This window comes from Pipistrellus kuhlii, unplaced genomic scaffold, assembly GCF_014108245.1.
Source record: "Pipistrellus kuhlii isolate mPipKuh1 unplaced genomic scaffold, mPipKuh1.p scaffold_m20_p_7, whole genome shotgun sequence".
Lineage (NCBI taxonomy): Eukaryota > Metazoa > Chordata > Mammalia > Chiroptera > Vespertilionidae > Pipistrellus > Pipistrellus kuhlii.
Window position 1 is genome coordinate 37,053,630 of NW_023425573.1, and position 18,522 is coordinate 37,072,151.

Here is an 18,522-nt window from a genome sequence, read left to right on the forward strand (position 1 = left end):
AGTAAGAAAGCCTTTCCTCAGCTTTGGACCCTCTCAGCACCATGCTGAGCTGTGGGTGGCCCTCCTCCTACTGGAGGTTAATTGAGAGAGCATTGGAGATGCCCATCTCCTCTTCCCACGTGCCTGCTCTTTCACCCTCCACACCCTCTCGTCCAGCCACTGTGCTTTATCATACTTATTTATGAGGAAGTTGGGAATCTCATTCAGCATTAGTGGAAAAAAGAAAGGTAGGCAACTATGAAAGAAAAGTGTTGACACTTGTTAAAAACAACAACAAATGCTGAAGCCAGTTTGGCTCAGTGGTAGAGCATCGGTCTGCGGACTGAAAGGTCCCTGGTTCGATTCTGGTCAAGGGCATGTACATTGGTTGCGGGCACATCCTCAGTAGGGGGTGTGCAGGAGGCAGCTGACCGATGTCTCTCTCTCTCATGTATGTTTCTAGCTCTCTATCCCTCACTTTTCTTCTCTGTAAAAAATCAATAAGATATATTAAAACAAAACGAAACAAAAACACAAGAAAGACTTTATTCAAGGCCAGTGCTGTTTCAAGAAGAATCGACCTCCCTGTCTCACTTGGGAATATGTGGGCTTTCAACAGTGTGCACCATGTGGACGGTTCCCAGGTCTCTATCTTCGGCCTCGCCCCTTCCACACCCTCCAAATCTCCATCAGGATTTCCTGCAGACACTTTGAACTCCATGTGTTCCCAGTCCTTAGCTTGTGTTTTACCATCTCTCTTCCTTTGCCTCTAATATCCCGTCAGCCGCTAAGTAACTTGCAGCTTGGTCTTTGCAATAGCTTCCACATGTCTTTCTCTGTATTTCCAACTCTTGTTCTGCCCTTACTTTCAGTAAATTCTGCAATTCATACTCATGCCCTGACTCCCCCTCCCCACTTCACCCCCTGCTCTGCTGCCCATCCAAAAGGAAGCTCTTCACCTTCTGAATTCTTTATCCTTTTATCTGCAAATCTCCTGTGACAGCCGTAGGCATGTTCCTTTTCCAGTAGTTATGTATCTTTATCATGTTTTTCTAGGCTGACGGTTTCTGTGAGGTAAGATTCACACTTTCTCATTGTATGCCTGACTGTCCTTGGTGCAGTGCTTCACATACAGTAGCTACTCAAAAACATTTAGGTGAATAAAATAGTTCTCAAACCATAGTGTTTCTGCAGTTTAACAGTTCCAAAGGCAGAAATATAAAGCATTCTTTAATTTTCTGCAACTTTGTAATACTTTAAGATGATAGTAGCTAATATATCTCAAAATTTCTCATATGTTGTTTTTATGGCCTAATGGTACTATTTTCATTCTTTAAAGGAGGAGATAGATATAGTCCTAAAATATCTATTACTTTGGGATAGATCGCTTTTGTCAGCTTGACTTTTTTCAAAATTTCCCCCTGAAATTCTGATTGGATTTTACTGTTTTATATTCTGTAAAAGCCTCTTTGCCCTCCTTTCAACTTTCAAAGGAGAAGGGAGGGGACACTCACCAGCATCTGCAAGCTCAGGGTTTGCTAATCCAGGTTGATTGGCTGGTCCCTTTGCCAGGTGTCCAGTATTCACCTAGAAGCAAACTTCTTGTGAGACCGAGCTAAAGATGAGGAAAATACGGGTATGCCATTTGTTATCTGAACTCTGTTCTTTTAGACTTTTTTAGGCCACTAGCAGGGAGGAGGTGAAGGGAAGTCCTTCCTTGTTCAAGCTCACTTTCAGGCCTGAATGGGCTAGGCCAGTGGTTGGCAAACTCATTAGTCAACAGAGCCAAATATCAACAGTACGATTGAAATTTCTTTTGAGAGCCAAGTTTTTTAAACTTAAACTTCTTCTAATGCCACTTCTTCAAAATAGACTCCCCTGGCCGTGGTATTTTGTGGAAGAGCCACACTCAAGGGGCCAAAGAGCCGCATATGGCTCATGAGCTGTGGTTTGCTGACCAACGGCTAGGCAAGTTAATAGGACATTTGCATATTACTCTTCAGTTTAAAAACTGTCTTATTAAGTGTTTTTAAAGTTGCTGAATAGAAGTCACTAAGCAGTGACCAAAAAGCTCATGCCAAAGATTGTTTTCCAGAATGTGCTGAAACTCCAAAAGAAAGATGGAGTCAGTGGCTTATAGGATATTTCATGTATTGCTAATAATACTTCATTTCACTGAGGGGAAAAAATTGAGGGATGAAATTGACTTTGCAACTCCTATAAGTTGTTTTTAGTGATACTACCTATTTAAGTATTTGATTAGCATTTGTTAATATTTTCAGGTTTGGTCTGTGGACCAAAGGGTCCTGTGTTCAATTCTGGTCAGGGGCATGTACTGTGGTTGCAGGCTCCTCCTCAGGCCTGAGACCTGGTCAGGACTTGTGCAGGAGACAACCAATCAATGTGTTTCTCTTACTTCGATGTTTCTGTCTTTCCCTCTCACTTCCACTCTTCTTAAAAATCAATAGAAAAAATATCCTCGGGTGAGGATTAAAAAACATTCTCAGGTTTGGATGTTATCTCATTGCTAGGGGTCTGTTGCACAAAATTTGTGCGCGCCCCCCCCCCCCCGGGGGGAGGGTGGTCCCCCGCAGCTCAGCCTGCTTCCTCTCACATACGGGGAGCCCTCAGGGGACAGCCCTGGGCAGGGGATCCCCAGCTGGCTCCGATCGCCCGCTCTTCCCCCAGCCAAGGCCAGCAGAAAGCGTGGGTTCCTCCATTGCTGGGGAAACCCAAGCTTCCCTCCGGCTCTCCATGGCCACAGCTATCTTGGTTGGGTTTATTTGCATATTAGCTCCTGATTGGCTGGTGGTCATGGTTGATGGTCATGGCTCGTGGGTGTAGTGGAGGTATGGTCAATTTGCATATTACTCTTTTATTAGATAGGATATCTGTGTGAAAAATATGTAGTTACAGCCGAGAGCCATAAAAACACAAAGCATAATTCATGTTTTTTTCTCCTTTCATCATAATGTTTAAAAGTTAACTAGAGACTTCAGGTTATATTCCTTGAATGTGAAATGATTCTCAACTTGTCAGTTCACTCTTAGTTGAAGTTAAAAGGGTATTATTTCAAAACTAGAAGAAAAAGGAACACAGTGGATTAATAATACGGCACTAAAAAGGAAGGAGGAAACAAATGTGGCTATACACTGAGGACACTTGCAGGATACTTAGAAGCCTGTCATCCTGAGTTTTCCAGACAGATGGCTCTGTGGTTCTCTGGAGAGACACAAGCCTCTTTACCCACCCTCTCCCCTCATCTGCTGTTCGTAGGTCTCTCCAGACAGTGGAGCCCTTTCTCCTCTCTCCCTCTCCCTCTCTCTCTCTCTCTCTCTCTCTCTCTCTCTCTCTCTCTCTCTCTCTCTCTCTCTCTCTCTCTCTCTCTACACACACACACACACACACACACACCCCAACTTCAGGAAAGCTGGGAGGAAAGGAGCAGTGATTACACTCACCAATCTCAGGACTTGTTCCTTTGAGGTGACATCTCATTCAGCTCAGGCTAATCAAAACATTTCTCCTTTCATCTTATTTTTCAACTATAATAATTGGCCTTAGGGAAAATAGAGGCATCTGAAAATTTAAAAAAGATTTTTTGGAAAGCATTTTAATTTAATGCTTGATAAAAAGTTGATAAAAATCTTAACAGAAAATGTTCAACATTTTCAGATCTTATAATAAGCTATTTTCCATTACCAGGGGAAGAAGGAAAATTAATGTATATTAAGTATCAATATTAGATAATCTGCAAAAAATATTTGGCCCAATGTAGGTTTTTTTGTGTTTTTTTTTTCATTTGAAATAAATATGCAGTTCTAATATGTTGCTTACAGATATATTTTAGCTGCATAATTAGATGGCAGGGTACAATTTTAAAAATTTAAACAAAAGGCTTATGGAAATACAGTTAAAATGCACTTAACTAATCCCTAGATTTATAGACCAAGAATTTATATAGGTAGCCGAAACCGGTTTGGCTCAATGGATAGAGCGTCGGCTTGGGGACTGAAAGGTCCCGGGTTCGATTCCGGTCAAGGGCATGTACCTTGGTTGTGGGCACATCCTCAGTAGGGGGTGTGCAAGAGGAGCTGATCGATGACTCTCTCTCATCGATGTTTCTAAACTCTCTATCTCTCTCCCTTCCTCCCTGTGCAAAATAAATAAAATATATTTAAAAAATAATAATTTATATAGGTAGATTTTAGCTAATTTTTTTATTGAGAAAAATGCAGCAGATTTAAATAATAAATAGCATTAAGAAGCACTTTTTCAAATTTATGATTTTAAAGCCAGACTTAGAATTGGTAATATAAATGGGAATAAATGAAGTCTGCCGTTTTAAACTCTCAAGTTCTGTATTTCAAATCTATTTTTAAAAATTACATCTATCTACCCTAGCCAGTTTGGCCCAGTATTTAGGGCAGTTTGTGGACTCAAGGGAACCGGATTTGATTCAAGTCAAGGGCAAATGCCCGGGTTGTGGGCTCGATCCCCAGTGTGGGGCGTGCAGGAAGCAGCCAATCAATGATTCCCTCTCATCATTGATGTTTCTATCTCTCTCTCCCTCTTCTTTCCTCTCTGAAATCAATAAAAATAAAAAAATTTAAAAATTATATCTAAAACTTTTTCCCAATTATAAAAATACATTGTTAATACTGAAAACTTGGATGAACTGGTGCATTTAACACTGTATTTATTATTACTTTATATACTGTCTCTTTCTTAAAGAACTCGAAGGTGAAGTTTAATAGGCTTCACATTTTATTTTCTAATACTTTATTATAAAAAGATTCCTTCAGAAAGCTGCTATAGAAAAATTGTCTGTCATATTGTTATCAGGTAACTAAATGCATGATGGTAGTTATGTTGTAAATCACTTTTAAAACTCTAATAAGAAAAAAAAAATCATTAGTAACACTAGCAAAATTATCAAAATAGATGTGGGAGATTATAGAAATTTAAAATGCCATCAGATCTTAACCAACTTACTAGTATACTTGGCCACAGCAATGCTCTCCCTCATCTCCCCCAATTATTTAATCTTTTTTCCCCAATTATTTAATCTTTATTCCCTCCCTTAAAGTGAGTGTCAAACCATATCTTTGTAAGGTTTTCCCTTATAAAGCAGAAAGTTTTCTCAAAGTTCTGCATCTCAGAACATAGATTTTACAAGATGAATATTCTGTAAACTTCAGTAGGCTTTGCTGCATCATCAACCAGTAGCAGAATTGGGACTAAGCACTCGTAAGTAGAGGATTGGGGAAGTATCCTTGAGCAGTTAGCATTGCTCCCTGACATTGGAAGACATGAGCTTGGTTGCTGTTATGCACCCTCCCCCCAAAAAAAGGGTCCCAGGAGAAATAACCCTGAAGAAAAAAATCAGCGAAGTTAGAAATAAAAAAATATAAACCGACAGCCGAAACTTGGATGCCTACAATGAGCAGATAAGAAAGATAGACAATAGGGAATGTTGAGGAATTTCCCAATTTTAAATGTTGGTAATTATTTGAGGCCTTAAAAAGCACTGTGTGGGCCAAAGAAAATACATCTTTTGGCTGGCAGGTGAGGCAATTCCAGGCCACGGTGTACATTTAGAATATTAATATTTCTTCTTTAATATTATAAGAAAAATAAAATCATGCTATTTCTGAATTCCAAAGAGAACCTTAAAAACATGACTCGGGGGGTATTTTCTTTCCTTTTAGTCTTTTATTTGTTATTGGTTTTTCATATTTATATGCTATGTACCTTAACCACTAATTCAGATCTTTTTTCTTATAAAAAGTTCACAGACACACACACACACACACACACACACACACACACACCTGTGGATGTATGTACTTACTAGTTCCGCTGAATTTTGGAGTTCTTAATGAATTTCTATAGTTTAGTTTTTATAAACAAGAAAAGGCCTCTATTTTGCAATGCAGTATTCTATGACAGCTACACTAAAAAGTTAGGAGAATTATTCTAACTTCTCCACTGAGTAGATGCTTTTTTAATTCCTTTGGTTTATATCTCTCCAGCTTAGCTCCTGAGAATGTCATAACAATCAAATATGATGGTTTGGCTTTAAATATTTCCATTGTTTTAGGAGAAGTAATGTACTTCAAATCCACAAATGCACTTCATTACAGCTATTGGTGTTTGGCCCCTGGAAAACTAACCTTTGGTGAATCCTTTGACTTAAAGTAACATTTTGAATATTGAGAATATTCATATTGAGAGTATTTATAATGACTTAGCTCTGAAACTTCACTGAATAGAGTGAAAACATTTTCTAGGGAATCCACAAGATGGCGCTTGCTAACCTATTTCCTCTTTTTCCCTGAGCTTAAGAAAATGTGGTAATTTGAGAAGAAACATCTAAATATTTATGTATTTTAAATAATATTAAAGTTTACATTTCCAGAAAGCTTGACTCCTTAAAATTGATGAGGTTCTGTTTAACATTTTGAAAAGTGCTCATTTTTAGTATAGGAGCTGAGTTTTTATTGAACATTTTAAGGTTATTTTGAAAAAACAGGAATTTGTTTAATACTAAGGACTGCCTCCATTCGTTCCAGTTGCCTTCAAACACTTCCTATAAAGGATATAGTATATGATTTGTGAACATGTGGTCTATATGCATATTTTCAGTACATCTTAAACTATTGACATTTATAAGGTCCCAGTGATTAGTAATTGTTCTAAAATAATTGTTTTCTATTTAAAAACATAATCTTTAATTATGGATGCGATTTAATAAGTGGAATAGTAATGAAGGGCAACTGGAACTTACCTAGTCATAACACAGTATGCATTAGGCTTCCTTTTTACTCCTGGCTATTCAGTGTTCAGTTAGTACTGTTTTACATATGTACTCCGTACCATAACACTGTTGTTTGTGAAGGGAATTTATGGAAAGTACGTTGAGATTGGTAAGGGAAGTTTTATATTTGTTTATTGTTTTGTGAAATCCTGCTCATTATTTCAGTGAAAAGAGCTATATTCGTAAAAGACTGACACAAAAAGTATATCCAGTAAAATTTAGAGTGAATTAGGTTTTGGTCTATAGCATTCTATAGGTCAGATTTTTTTCAGCCTCATCATAAAAGTGGTCAAGCAATAGAATCAAAGACATATAAAGAGTAAAAAGAGTAAAAGAAACCTTCTTTTGAAAACTAAGTCAGGCTTGAAATTTCTAAATGAAAGATTATAACCCAATATTTTAGATGATTGTGAAAGCAGTCATTTCCCCCCACCATTCTTTATGAAGGGTTGTGAAGAAATAACCTATTATATCTGAAGACAGAATCACCAGAGGTTTCTTTTATCGTATGGACTGGCTGCTCAGTGTGCGTGTGTCTTGTGGGAAGGTTGCACATTGAAACCATTCCCTTGTTAGCTTGCCCTTTCTATATCCAGGATTTAGTGTTCGGTTTCAGGTTGCCATAATTTTCATCGTACCATTTTGCACAGGATCTCCTTTAAAAAGGCTTATAAAATAATCTCTTTAAAGCTCAATGATTTTCATTACGTTTATGTAAACATTGAGTGTAAGCTAAATTCGATTCTGAGTGAAGACCTTTCTGGAGAAACACCCATCAGAGAAATGTAACATCACACAGGGCTGATTCACCCACTGGCATCTTTGCTCTGACATCTTCGGATTTTATTTTTAAAGTACGTACTTTGATTGTTTTTCCATTCGTAAATGAAGAGTATGGTTTCAAGTGGGCCAATTTTTAGGTTTCCCTCTCCTCCACCCTCCAGAATTATTCTGAAAAGCTTCTGAAAATGAAGTGTTCTTTGTAGGTCTTTTCCTTCACATCTTTAGAAAATGTAAGCATGTATGTCAAGGGAAGAAATTGTCTTTTCAGTTGGTTGACTGATTGCATGAGTTCTAAAGCTTGATAAATTTTACTAGTTTCTTCTTCTATCTCTAATTGTGGCATGCTAAATTTGTGCGAGGGACCTCCCTGAGATTTTTGGGCCCATGACAAGCACGGTTTGAGATAGTCATTATGCCCTCCTTACACTTGATCAGTAGAACTGCTGACATACTAAGGACAGTGGAACTGTAAGGAGCCATATTTATTTATTCCCCAAGGGATTTTCTTCTCATTGTAACACACAGAAAAAAAACACAGTGCATAGCCTATTTGAGTAAAATATCCAAAGAAGTAAATAAGTAAGTAAAATACAGAAGTCATTAGCTTAATGAATCATTACAGAATGAACACGCCTTTGTGTGTCGCCACTAGTCAGACCAAGAAATAGAACATTACTTGCATCTTAGATACTAGCCTTCTTTGGAACCCCTTCTAATCTCTTGTTTTTCTGTCTCCTGAAGCTTATCACTATCCTGACTTCTAACTCTGTAGCTTCATTTTGCCTGTGCCTTTTAAAAACAGATTTCCCCCCTTCCCCCCGTCCTTTTCAGTAGTGGAGATGAAATGCTTTTTCACAGTAGAGCAAACATGTCTAACTCAAAGGCTAACACGAGCCAAATAAACGAGGCATGCGGCCTACTGGATGTGAGTTTGACGTGCTTTCTTCAGTTGAATCCAGTTCTATTAAATCATATTACTTTACCTTTATTTTTGAGCATTTCTTTGTTGCTGGGAAAATGTTTGCTGCTAGCATATTTGCATTAGCTAAAAGTATACCAGTTATTTAAGTTTATGAGAAAACTGAATTTGATCTAATTATCAAATTGTAAAAATTTAAATTAAAAATTCATTTATTTTTATTATGATATAAGAATTTAAAACACCCTTCCTACAAATAAATAATTCTCTCTTATAGACTGATAAAGTTACTTGTATATTGCTGTCATTTCTCTGAGCTTGATGTTGGTTTGAATCAGATAAATCTTTCTTAATTTTCTAGTGTATGACCTTTTGTTTTCCAATCTGTGGTTTTCAGCATCCTTGAGGGCATTCTAACAATGTTAGTACAGTATAGCATGCAGATAGTATATTTTCAACACAATGCTTGTTCACAGCTGCATGACATAAATCGCTCAGTGGTTTTTGAATAACAAATAATGTTCTTATTAGAAAGCAGCATCAAGTCTGGAGTTAAACAAAAGAAGACTCCCTAGATATTTAAAAATAAACATCTACCTTTTCATTTTGGAAAACCTATTGGATGACACCATTTCATGTGTTAGGTATGTTGGGCATTGGCACAAATTTCTGAGTCCTGAAGTAGAATTGGGGGGAAAAAGTGATATCTATTAAATAAGAACATTTTGGACAATTCTGTAAATTTTTTTTTTTAACCTATGGTCAACTGAGGTCCAAAAATATTAAATGGAAAGTTTCAGAAATAAGCACTTCCTAAGTTTCAAATTGTGCATTGGTCTGAGTGGCACGAGTAAATCTCTTATTGTCTCCCTCCCTCCCACCTGGGAATGGATCCTGTCTTTGTCCAGAATATCCACACTGTATACTCTCCTCACCCCCCATTATTCACTTAGTAGCTGTCTGAGTTATCAGATCAACTGTCACTCTATCACAGTGGTGTTCAAGTAACCCTTATTTTACTTTTATTACAGTATATTGTTGTAATTATTCTATTTTGTAATTAACTAGAGGCCTGGTGCACATATTTGTGCACTGGTGGCGTCCCTTGGCCTGGCCTGCACCCTTCCACAATCCGGGACCCTAAGGGGATGTTGGCCTGCCAGTTTCAGCCGGATCCCACAGGCAGGACAAGGGACCCTGCCGATGCACAAATTCAACTGTTGGTCCATACATTTTTTGTCAAACTATTGCTATTCATGTGATAGAAAATGCTCAGTAGCCCTGGCCAGTTTTCCTCAGTGGTTAGAGCGTGGCCCTGGCCACCAAAAATCGCTACTTCAGCTGCAGTTTCCCCAGCCCCAGTAGGGGCGTGTGCCGGAGGCAACCAATCAATGTGGCTCTCTCATCTCAACGTTTATCTTTTTCTATCTCCTCCTCCTCCCTCTCTCCCACTCTCTCTAGGAATCATTGGAAAAAAATATCCTGGGGTGAGGATTAAAAATAAATAAAAGAAAATGGTCAGTAGCTTAGGAAATGCTCATTGCAGATTGACAAGAAGAAATGTTATTCTGTAATGGCTTAGGCTATGACATCTTACATGTTCTGAATACTATCTATGAAAATCTTACTAGTGATATCTAGAAATTCCATAGGAATTTCCTGGCTTTCAGGTACCTCAAGAATCAAGTTGGTTTTTGTTTTTGTTTTTTTAAAGACTTTTTTTTTTTTTTGCTAATAATAACAGCAGCTAATCCATTTGTTCAATTGACTTCCCAAGGTCAGACTCAGCAATAGTAAGTTTTAGAAGAGTCAGATTTTCAAACCTACAGAGCCCACAGTGTGGCCAGCACCCTGCACAGCAGCAGAGCGAGCAGCACAAAGTGAGGCAGATCCTCCCGGTCAGCACTGAAACACACCAGCCTGGCCCCGTGTGTAATTCCTCTTCCTCCTGAGTACCCGGGGTGACCACTCAGGTCTCTCTGTTCTTTGGCTTGTTCATTGTGTTCATAGAAATATCCCAGAACATGGTCTCAGTCATTAATTTTTCTGACCCCTATGGATATATCGTTGTCCTCTGTTCCAGGTTTCTGTCCTTCCTAAGAAAATTGTGTTTTGTGACTAGGCCTCGTGCAGCCTAAGTTGATCTTGCTGTTGTGCAAGAAAACCACAGTGCTCTGTGCGATTTAAAACATGAGTAACTGTGTTTCATGTACGTTTTCTGTTCCATGGTCTAGCATAGTGCTGAGTCACTGTAGTTCCGCGCACCATATGCTGAAGCACAGGCTGTGCAGGCAGGAGGCATGCTGATTAGACTGCAGCCCACTCAGCTCTGGCAGTACCAGAGCGCACAGCCGGCGCCCACCATTCTCTCTCTGGCCTTAGACTCTTACTCCGATGACCTCATGTAGAGGGATTTGTGGGTTAGGAACCAAAAGGTTCCAAGGCAAAACGTAGCGCCAGGGTAATCCTGTGCCACTAATAAAGCAATGAAAGCCCTCATAATTTTCTTTTTATATTTGCCGACATTATATGAAGGTAGAAGACTAGCGAAAGAAAAAAGTTATCATTATCATCCTTTGTATATCAGCATCTGTTTAGGATCTTCATCCAAGATTTCAAGAATATGTTTATAAGTTCATTTTCCTTTTTCTCCTTGCTGCTGATTTTATGCATAGGAAAGGGTTATATTTTTCTATTTTTTGTCTTCTGTACATATAGTTGAGTCAGAATTTTTCGAAACTTCTGATAGGGTTATTTCTCACATTCTCAACACTGAACATATTACACCTAGGAAAACACTAACCACCTTTGTGGCCTCCTGCCCTCCTAATAGAGAGAGACAGTTCCAAGGTTTCTCTTTACTTTCTTCGACCTAATTCCCATTGTTTGTCTGAATACTGCATTGCCAAAACTGACTGCTGCTCTGCTGCCCACTTGGCCTGATCCCAGATCACTCATTTTGTAATCATCCCTAAGTGATTCATGGTTTAGAGTAAGTGGAAAATTTCAAGATTGTAGGAAGTATATGTGCATATTCTAGCAGGAATTTTAACTTAGGAAAATTTGAAGTTGGGAAGGGATTACTGTCCTTGACCTTTGGGCATGGGAACCAGAGAACATCCTGAACATTTCATTAAAGATTATACTCAAGATTGAGCTACAGGGAAACCAACAGTAGCAAAACAATTTTTTTTTAAAAATATATTTTATTGATTTTGTACAGAGAGGAAGGGATAGAGATAGAGAGTTAGAAACATTGATGAGTTGCCTCTTGCACACCCCCTACTGGGGATATGCCCGCAACCAAGGTACATGCCCTTGACTGGAATCGAACCCGGGTCCCTTCAGTCCCCAAGCCGACGCTCTATCCATTGAGCTAAACCGGTCCCGGCAGTAGCAAAACAATTTTAATAGCATCATAAATGAGCCTCACCATTGGGTCTTAAAGCTGATTAGATATCTTAAGATTTTTGCCCATTTTTCAGTCTAATGGAAGTTGTACTTGAATTATTTGTCTATGAAATAAACATCTACATTCTGTCCTGGCCTTTTCTCTGCTTACAGGAATCTCCTTAGATTGTCTTTCTTCAATCCCCACTCATTTGATTTTATATTTAGTTAGACAAAAGTAGGTTTACAGTTTGTATGGAAAAGAATACATTAATGAATAAACAATATAAGGATAAACTCGTGTGTGTCACATACTCACAACTGTAAACCTTTTGTCCACCCTATGTTGGCTCGTATTGTTTCTCGTGTATTTGATGAATGGCAAGGCGATGGAAGAGCCAGGAGCAGAGTGGTGAATGGGAGAGAAGTAGGGATGAGCTCCGCAGAGTGAGGACAGGTCATCTAAGGTCCTGTCGGTCAGCAGTTCTGAAAAACCAGGTGCATACACATCACCTGGGAACCTTGTGACAAGGCAGATTCATAGATGGGAGTTTGGTCCTGCAATTTACATTTCTAACAAATTGCCAGTTGATGTCAATATTGTAGTCCCTTTAAAAAAGCAATATTACAGGCAGTTGTAGAGTTTGGCTTTATTCTGAGTGACACAGGGAGCCATTGGAGAGGATGTAGCAGAAGAGTGTCATGTTCTGACTTACATTTGAACATGATCAGCCATAAATATTAATAATATATTAAGTCTATAATTCCTTGTCCAAAACCCTGGGTAACAGATGTGTGTTACAATTCAGAATATTTCAGATTTTAGAAAGGTAATATATTTCTCAAATATAGAGGATATTTTATAACAACCCAGTAGTCGGAGACATCACTCTAATCACACATTAATATTTCTGCAATGAAACAAATGAACAATTACTCTCTGAGGGGTAAAGTGAAACTGTAAATAGTCTCATATTCGTTCAGGTTGAGCTTTCTGTTATCAAATGAGTTATAAAGAATTTAAAAATACTGTCAGATTTTGATCAGACCAAAGTTTGCTGCAAAATGAATTATTAAAGTACTTTCATTTTGTAAAGCATTTGGATTTTAAAATTAGGGAAAGGTAGGCCTTTGTTATTATTATACTTTCAGTTAGCTGCTCCTCATTCCTCAGACTGCCAGAAGATCTTTCAGACAAATACGTTCCTGTTCCTTACCATGTGCATTTTAGGCCTTGTCGAATGCAAATGTCAGCGAGAGACCACAACCCCAGTTCTTTGGTGCCCTGGGCTCTGCTTTCAAAGGAGGAAAATATATAGGTACCTATCAATTTGGAACATGAGTTCTCATTTCCAGAGAGTTTTTGCATCTTGGCAGCCTACACTGTCATGTGTGCAGACAAAGCACAGTTAATTAAAACATGCTGAGCATTTTATTATACCTTGGGACAGTTAGCATGTGCTTAGAATTATCCAACTGTGCTCATTTGTGGTTGATACAGTATTACTTCTCTCACTCTGCTTTCTTTCCTACAGCTGTGAGCTGCCTTATTCCACATTTGGTTCCACATTTTGTAATCTAAAGCAAACATCTCTGTGTTCTTCAGAATCTACTTTTGTTTTTAAGTGATTGATTGGTTTTCCCAGAAAAGTCCAGTTTAAAAGAAGTGCCTTGGGAAATTATAGTGACAAGATGAAGAAGGTTGTGATCTTTCCCATCTCAGTGAGCTGTGATGTCAAAGCACTGTTCTCCCCGGGGAACTGGTTCCAGGATCCTCCCTGCCCCTACAGATGCCAAAATCTGGGCATCCTCAATTTCCTGCTGAAAATGGCATAAGATTTTCATATAACTGTGCACATCCTCCCATATACATTAAATCATCTCTAGATTACAATGTAATACAATGTAAATGCGATGTAAATAGTTGTTACACTGTATTGTTTAGGGCATAATGACAAGAAAAAAGTCTGGACATATTTAGTGCAGAGCAACTATCTTAGGCCTAACTACATGCCAGCAGCAATAACATTTAAAAGGTATTCTAGATCCACAGTTGGTTGAATGTACAGATGCAGAGCCCACAGATACACAGAGCCAATGATATCTCTCTTTCCCCCAGGGAGTTTCATTTAAGAGCTAGTATATCCTATTTTCTAGGCATCTGTCCTTTTGATAAAGCTTGAAAACACTGATGTAAGGCAGGGCTTTAAAAGGTTGCTGTTTTAATGCTTGCTGACAAAATGGTATAACTACTTACATCATTGGAAAATCCCAACTATTCTGTATCAAAAATAATGTGCATTCTAATAAACACATTCTATTGCATATTCCTAAGCCTGAGAATATGGTGATAGATTCCTTTGCCAAGGGCAAGGATCCAAGTGAATCACTGCTACAAAACTGTGTTGGTATGGGAAATTCATGGGTTAGGAATAATGTCTCCCAGAGGATGAATAATAACAAGGAGAAAGACACTGTTTGCAACTTCTCTTTTAAGAACAAAGAGGTATGATCTATACTGTGTCTACTGAAGGAGGTGAGAGCATTGCTAACAACTCAGTTATAGTTTTTAGGTAACTGAGTAGGAAGACCCCCAATAAAGTATTGTTTTAGTTGATTATTTTTCAGAACTCATATTTATAAAAAGTAAAAGTTCCATATGATTACATATTTTATATCTGTATTTTCAAGTGCTCTGGATGATTAAAAGTCTGAATTGCTGGATCTGGAAACAGTATCCACCATATATATACCGTGTGAGTGTGTGTGTGTGTGTGTGTGTGTGTGTGTGTGTGTGTGTGAGAGAGAGAGAGGGAGAGAGAGAGAGAGAGAGAGAGAGAGAGAGAGAGAGAGAGATAGAGATAGATGAGGTGTATATACCACATGGTATATTTTTTCAAGAATGAAGTATAAGGGCTTCATAAAAAATTAATTTATTGCAGTTTAATTTTAGACATGTGAGATGCAGAGCAATCAACTGCCATTTTTGTGTTTGTGTGTTCTGTGTTTTGTGGTAGAGGGTCTTAGAAAATGCACCATGTTATTAAAGATGATTTTTTTTTTTTTTTACTTACGGTAACAAAGTCCAAATGGGAACTGTTGAGAAATGTTGAGATGTTATTGAGAGACTTCGCAGGCGCTAAATCTCTTCAGGAAGATCTGTTAGAAAACATGTGGTTAAATGAGCCTCTCTGAGGACTTTATATTAATATGCCAACATATTAGGATAAATATTATCATAAATTATCAAATCCTTTAAAGAAAAAGCCTCATATATGACTTGCCTAACAGTGTTTCCCAAACTTTTGACATATGTGTACCCCTTCTATAATTTTCGTAACGCTGAGTACCCCTCATACTCATGAGAACGTAGAATCAGGCGCAGCTAAGCACCGTGCAGTGCATATCCCCACCAAACTCCGGTGCAACTCGTACCCCCACCAAACTCTTCCCATACCCCTGCGGGTACGTGTACCACACTTTGGGAAACACTGGAGAAGAAGAAATGGTATATTGGATAAGACTGTCACCAGAAACTTTGCAGGCTTGTAAGGATTGGCATGAAATATCCAAAGTGATGAAAAGCAAGGACCTACAACCAAGATTACTCTACCCAATAAAGCTATCACTTAAAATTGAAGGACAGGTAAAGAGTTTTCTAGAAAGAACAAGTTGAAGGAGTTCATTACCATCAACCAGTATTACAAGAAATGTTAAAGGGCCTTTAAGAAAAAAGAAGAAAAATATATGAATAATAAATGGCCATAAAAATAAAATTTTATTATTTACAACAGGAATGGACCTAAAGGATATTATCGTAAGTGAGATAATGCAGTCAGAGAAAGAGAAATACCATAGGAGTTCACTTATAGGTAGAGTCAAAGAACAATATTATAAAAACAAACAAAATAGACTCTTAGAGAAAACAGGCTGATAGTTGTCAGAGGCGGGAGAGTGCTTGGGGAAACTGGGTGGAAAAGGTGAAGGGATTGAGAAGTATAAATTGGTAGCTACGAAATTGTCATGGGAATGTAAAGTACAGCACGGAGAATATAGTCAGTAATATTATAAATATGTATGGTGCTAGTTGGGTACTGGAAAATATCAGAGAGAACATTTTGGAAAGTATATGATTGTCTAACCACTATGCTGTACACCTGAAGCTAATACAAAATTATATTGAATGTAAACTATAATTAAGAAAATTTAAAAAATACTTTTTTAAGAAAAGAAAGAGTAGATTGGAAAATGACAACCCTTACCTTTGAACAGAGTTGAGTGACTTAAGTTCCTGTGTATAGTTTTTTGTTTCTAAGAATACAGTGAAAATATTTGAATAAGCAGAAGGGTTTTGTTTGTGTAGTCTGCTTGCTGGGTCTGCCAACTTGGTTAGAGGAAACATTGCTTAGGTCTTTAATAAAGGCTAAGCTTGAGTTTTAAAAAGCAGAGGTTTCCAAGTTTGGTCCACAATACATTTAGGAGGTTTTTTTGGCTTCGGCTATGGGTCTGTGGTGAATAGTTGAGCACTGCATTTGCAAAATATTTGTTCTTGGAGCTCTTTGAAGGAGTTACATGTGAGCACTGTAGTTGCACAGTCTCAGAAGTTTTTCCCATATACTAACAGTTCTGGGTCATTATTCTCCAACGAATAAAAAACAATTATCTTTGGTTTTAAAAATAGTTTATTTCTGTCAGAATTGTATCATGACACATCAGTTTTCAACTTGGAACAATTTTAAATGACTTTGTTACATCCAAGGATGAATTTTATTGACCTGATTTGGCCATGACTTTGCAGAGTGAATTTTAATTATTTTAGTTGAAATGCTTACTTTCCACGTTTTGGATCATTTTCTAGGAAAGAAGTTTAGTGAGGGTATGAGGTATCTAGAAACCTAGTAAAGCTGTTTTTAATTGTTTCATCCTTACTTTAGCATTGCATATGTTATTATGAGCATTGGATTTTTAAAATTCTTTCTTTATTTATTTTTTTGCTGTGAATTTTTATTTTCCAAGAAATATATTTCTTTTAGAGTAAAAAGTCAGTTTGTTCTCTTGTGACTCTTTCAAATATTAACAATAGTAATTGCTTGGTACTTAGTATGAATGTTATGCCCTTGTTCTTTTAAGGGATTACTCTGTAGTAAAATAGAGTTTTGTGGTCACAAGCATCTCATTATTGTGGCATGCCAGATTTGGTATAGAAACAGAAAAGCAACAGGTGGGGATTAATCATTAATGCTTTGCATTTTCTGATGAAAGCAGGACAGGGAACCTCTTGACGGTTGGTTGGAAGGCAAGTCTTCATTTGAAGGGAAGAAATGCTCTTTCTGTCAATAAGTGCCATTCTTTTTACTGGAATAAAAATGATTAATTTAAAAATCAGAGGCGATCTGAAACAAACATGCTGTAAAACATTAATCACACACTTTTTTAGTGTTCCTGGGTCCAAACCATATTTAAAATATAGCCTAGCCCTTTTTGAGAAAATTCACGATAGTGTTAAAAAGTTATAAAAGCCTTTTTGGTTTTAGCCTAAAACAATAGCTTAAATTTGAGTTTAGGCTTTTCTAGAATGAAATATTTATTTTTTAAATGTAAAGTTAAGCAGTTTTAAACTTTACCAGAATATTGTTCTAAACCAAAAAATTTATAAGACATAACCATATAATGATACACAAAACTATGAAAACAAGAAACTTCTTTTGTTTTGAAAGGTCAGTCATTTTTCAGTGACATCCATAGATAAGCTGGTTGTAAACAGGTTCTAACTGGAGAGAGCAGGCATAAAATGTTTTAGGTTAATCTAAAAATTTGGAGCATTGGGTTACTTATACAAACATTTAATCTTGTCAGTTAATAATTGAACACTTTGAGTACCTCCCAAATAGCCTTAATATTATAAATTATATACTAGCAAAGATATTATTTTAGATGTTTTATTAATGTTTTTAAAATGTATAGATAAATGTATAGATAAATATCTTTAGATTTTTAATATTTAAAGGAAAAATGAATGCTCTAAAAATACTAATATTTAGACATAAGAGCAGCACAAAAGGAAATTATAGGCAAAAATTTTAATACCAAATCTTGTTTAAAATCTCTATCTTTGGATTTATACAAGCAAGAAAAATTGGAATCATTTTTTATAAAAACAAAATAGATTAAAGTAAGATTCCCTCGACTCTCAATTCTAACAATTAACCAAAAGTGAAAGAAATTTTAAGAAATTGATCTCTTTTCCATAATGAATGCTTGTCATTCAGCAGATTCATTTAGAACAGGGAGGAAAAAATGAAGATAGCTTTCAAAGACTTTAGAATAAGCATGTCAAACTCAAAGGCTAACATGGGCCAAATAAACGAGGCATGCGGCCCATGGGCTGCGAATTTGACATGCTTGATTTAGAAGATGGTACTTTATGATGTGCACATTTGCCACAAAGTTGTAGTTGATGTCTAAGTCTGGAAATATATCAGAATAATTATAACTTCCTGTGGGGTTTGTTAAATGAGATTTTTCATGTTTTTCTCTTCTTATACATAGTAGTTAATATACAACAAGCATGTCAAACTCAAAGGCTAACACGGGCCAAATAAATGAGGTATGTAGCTTGTAGGCCATGAGT

At 37.2% G+C, this 18,522-nt stretch overlaps 1 protein-coding gene and 1 long non-coding RNA gene across 2 annotated transcripts in view; one reads left to right on the forward strand and one right to left on the reverse strand.

Annotated features, from left to right (window-relative positions):
- The window catches only part of CHN1 (chimerin 1), a 139,936-nt gene that overhangs the window by 10,685 nt on the left and 110,729 nt on the right, over window positions 1–18,522 (forward strand). The gene's annotated exons all lie outside the window — the stretch shown is intronic.
- On the reverse strand, window positions 1,371–15,574 carry LOC123651624. The gene is made up of 3 exons (XR_006740463.1): window positions 15,416–15,574; window positions 14,377–14,378; window positions 1,371–1,381 (listed from the first exon to the last, which is right to left on the reverse strand). It is a non-coding gene; the product is annotated as an uncharacterized LOC123651624 (long non-coding RNA).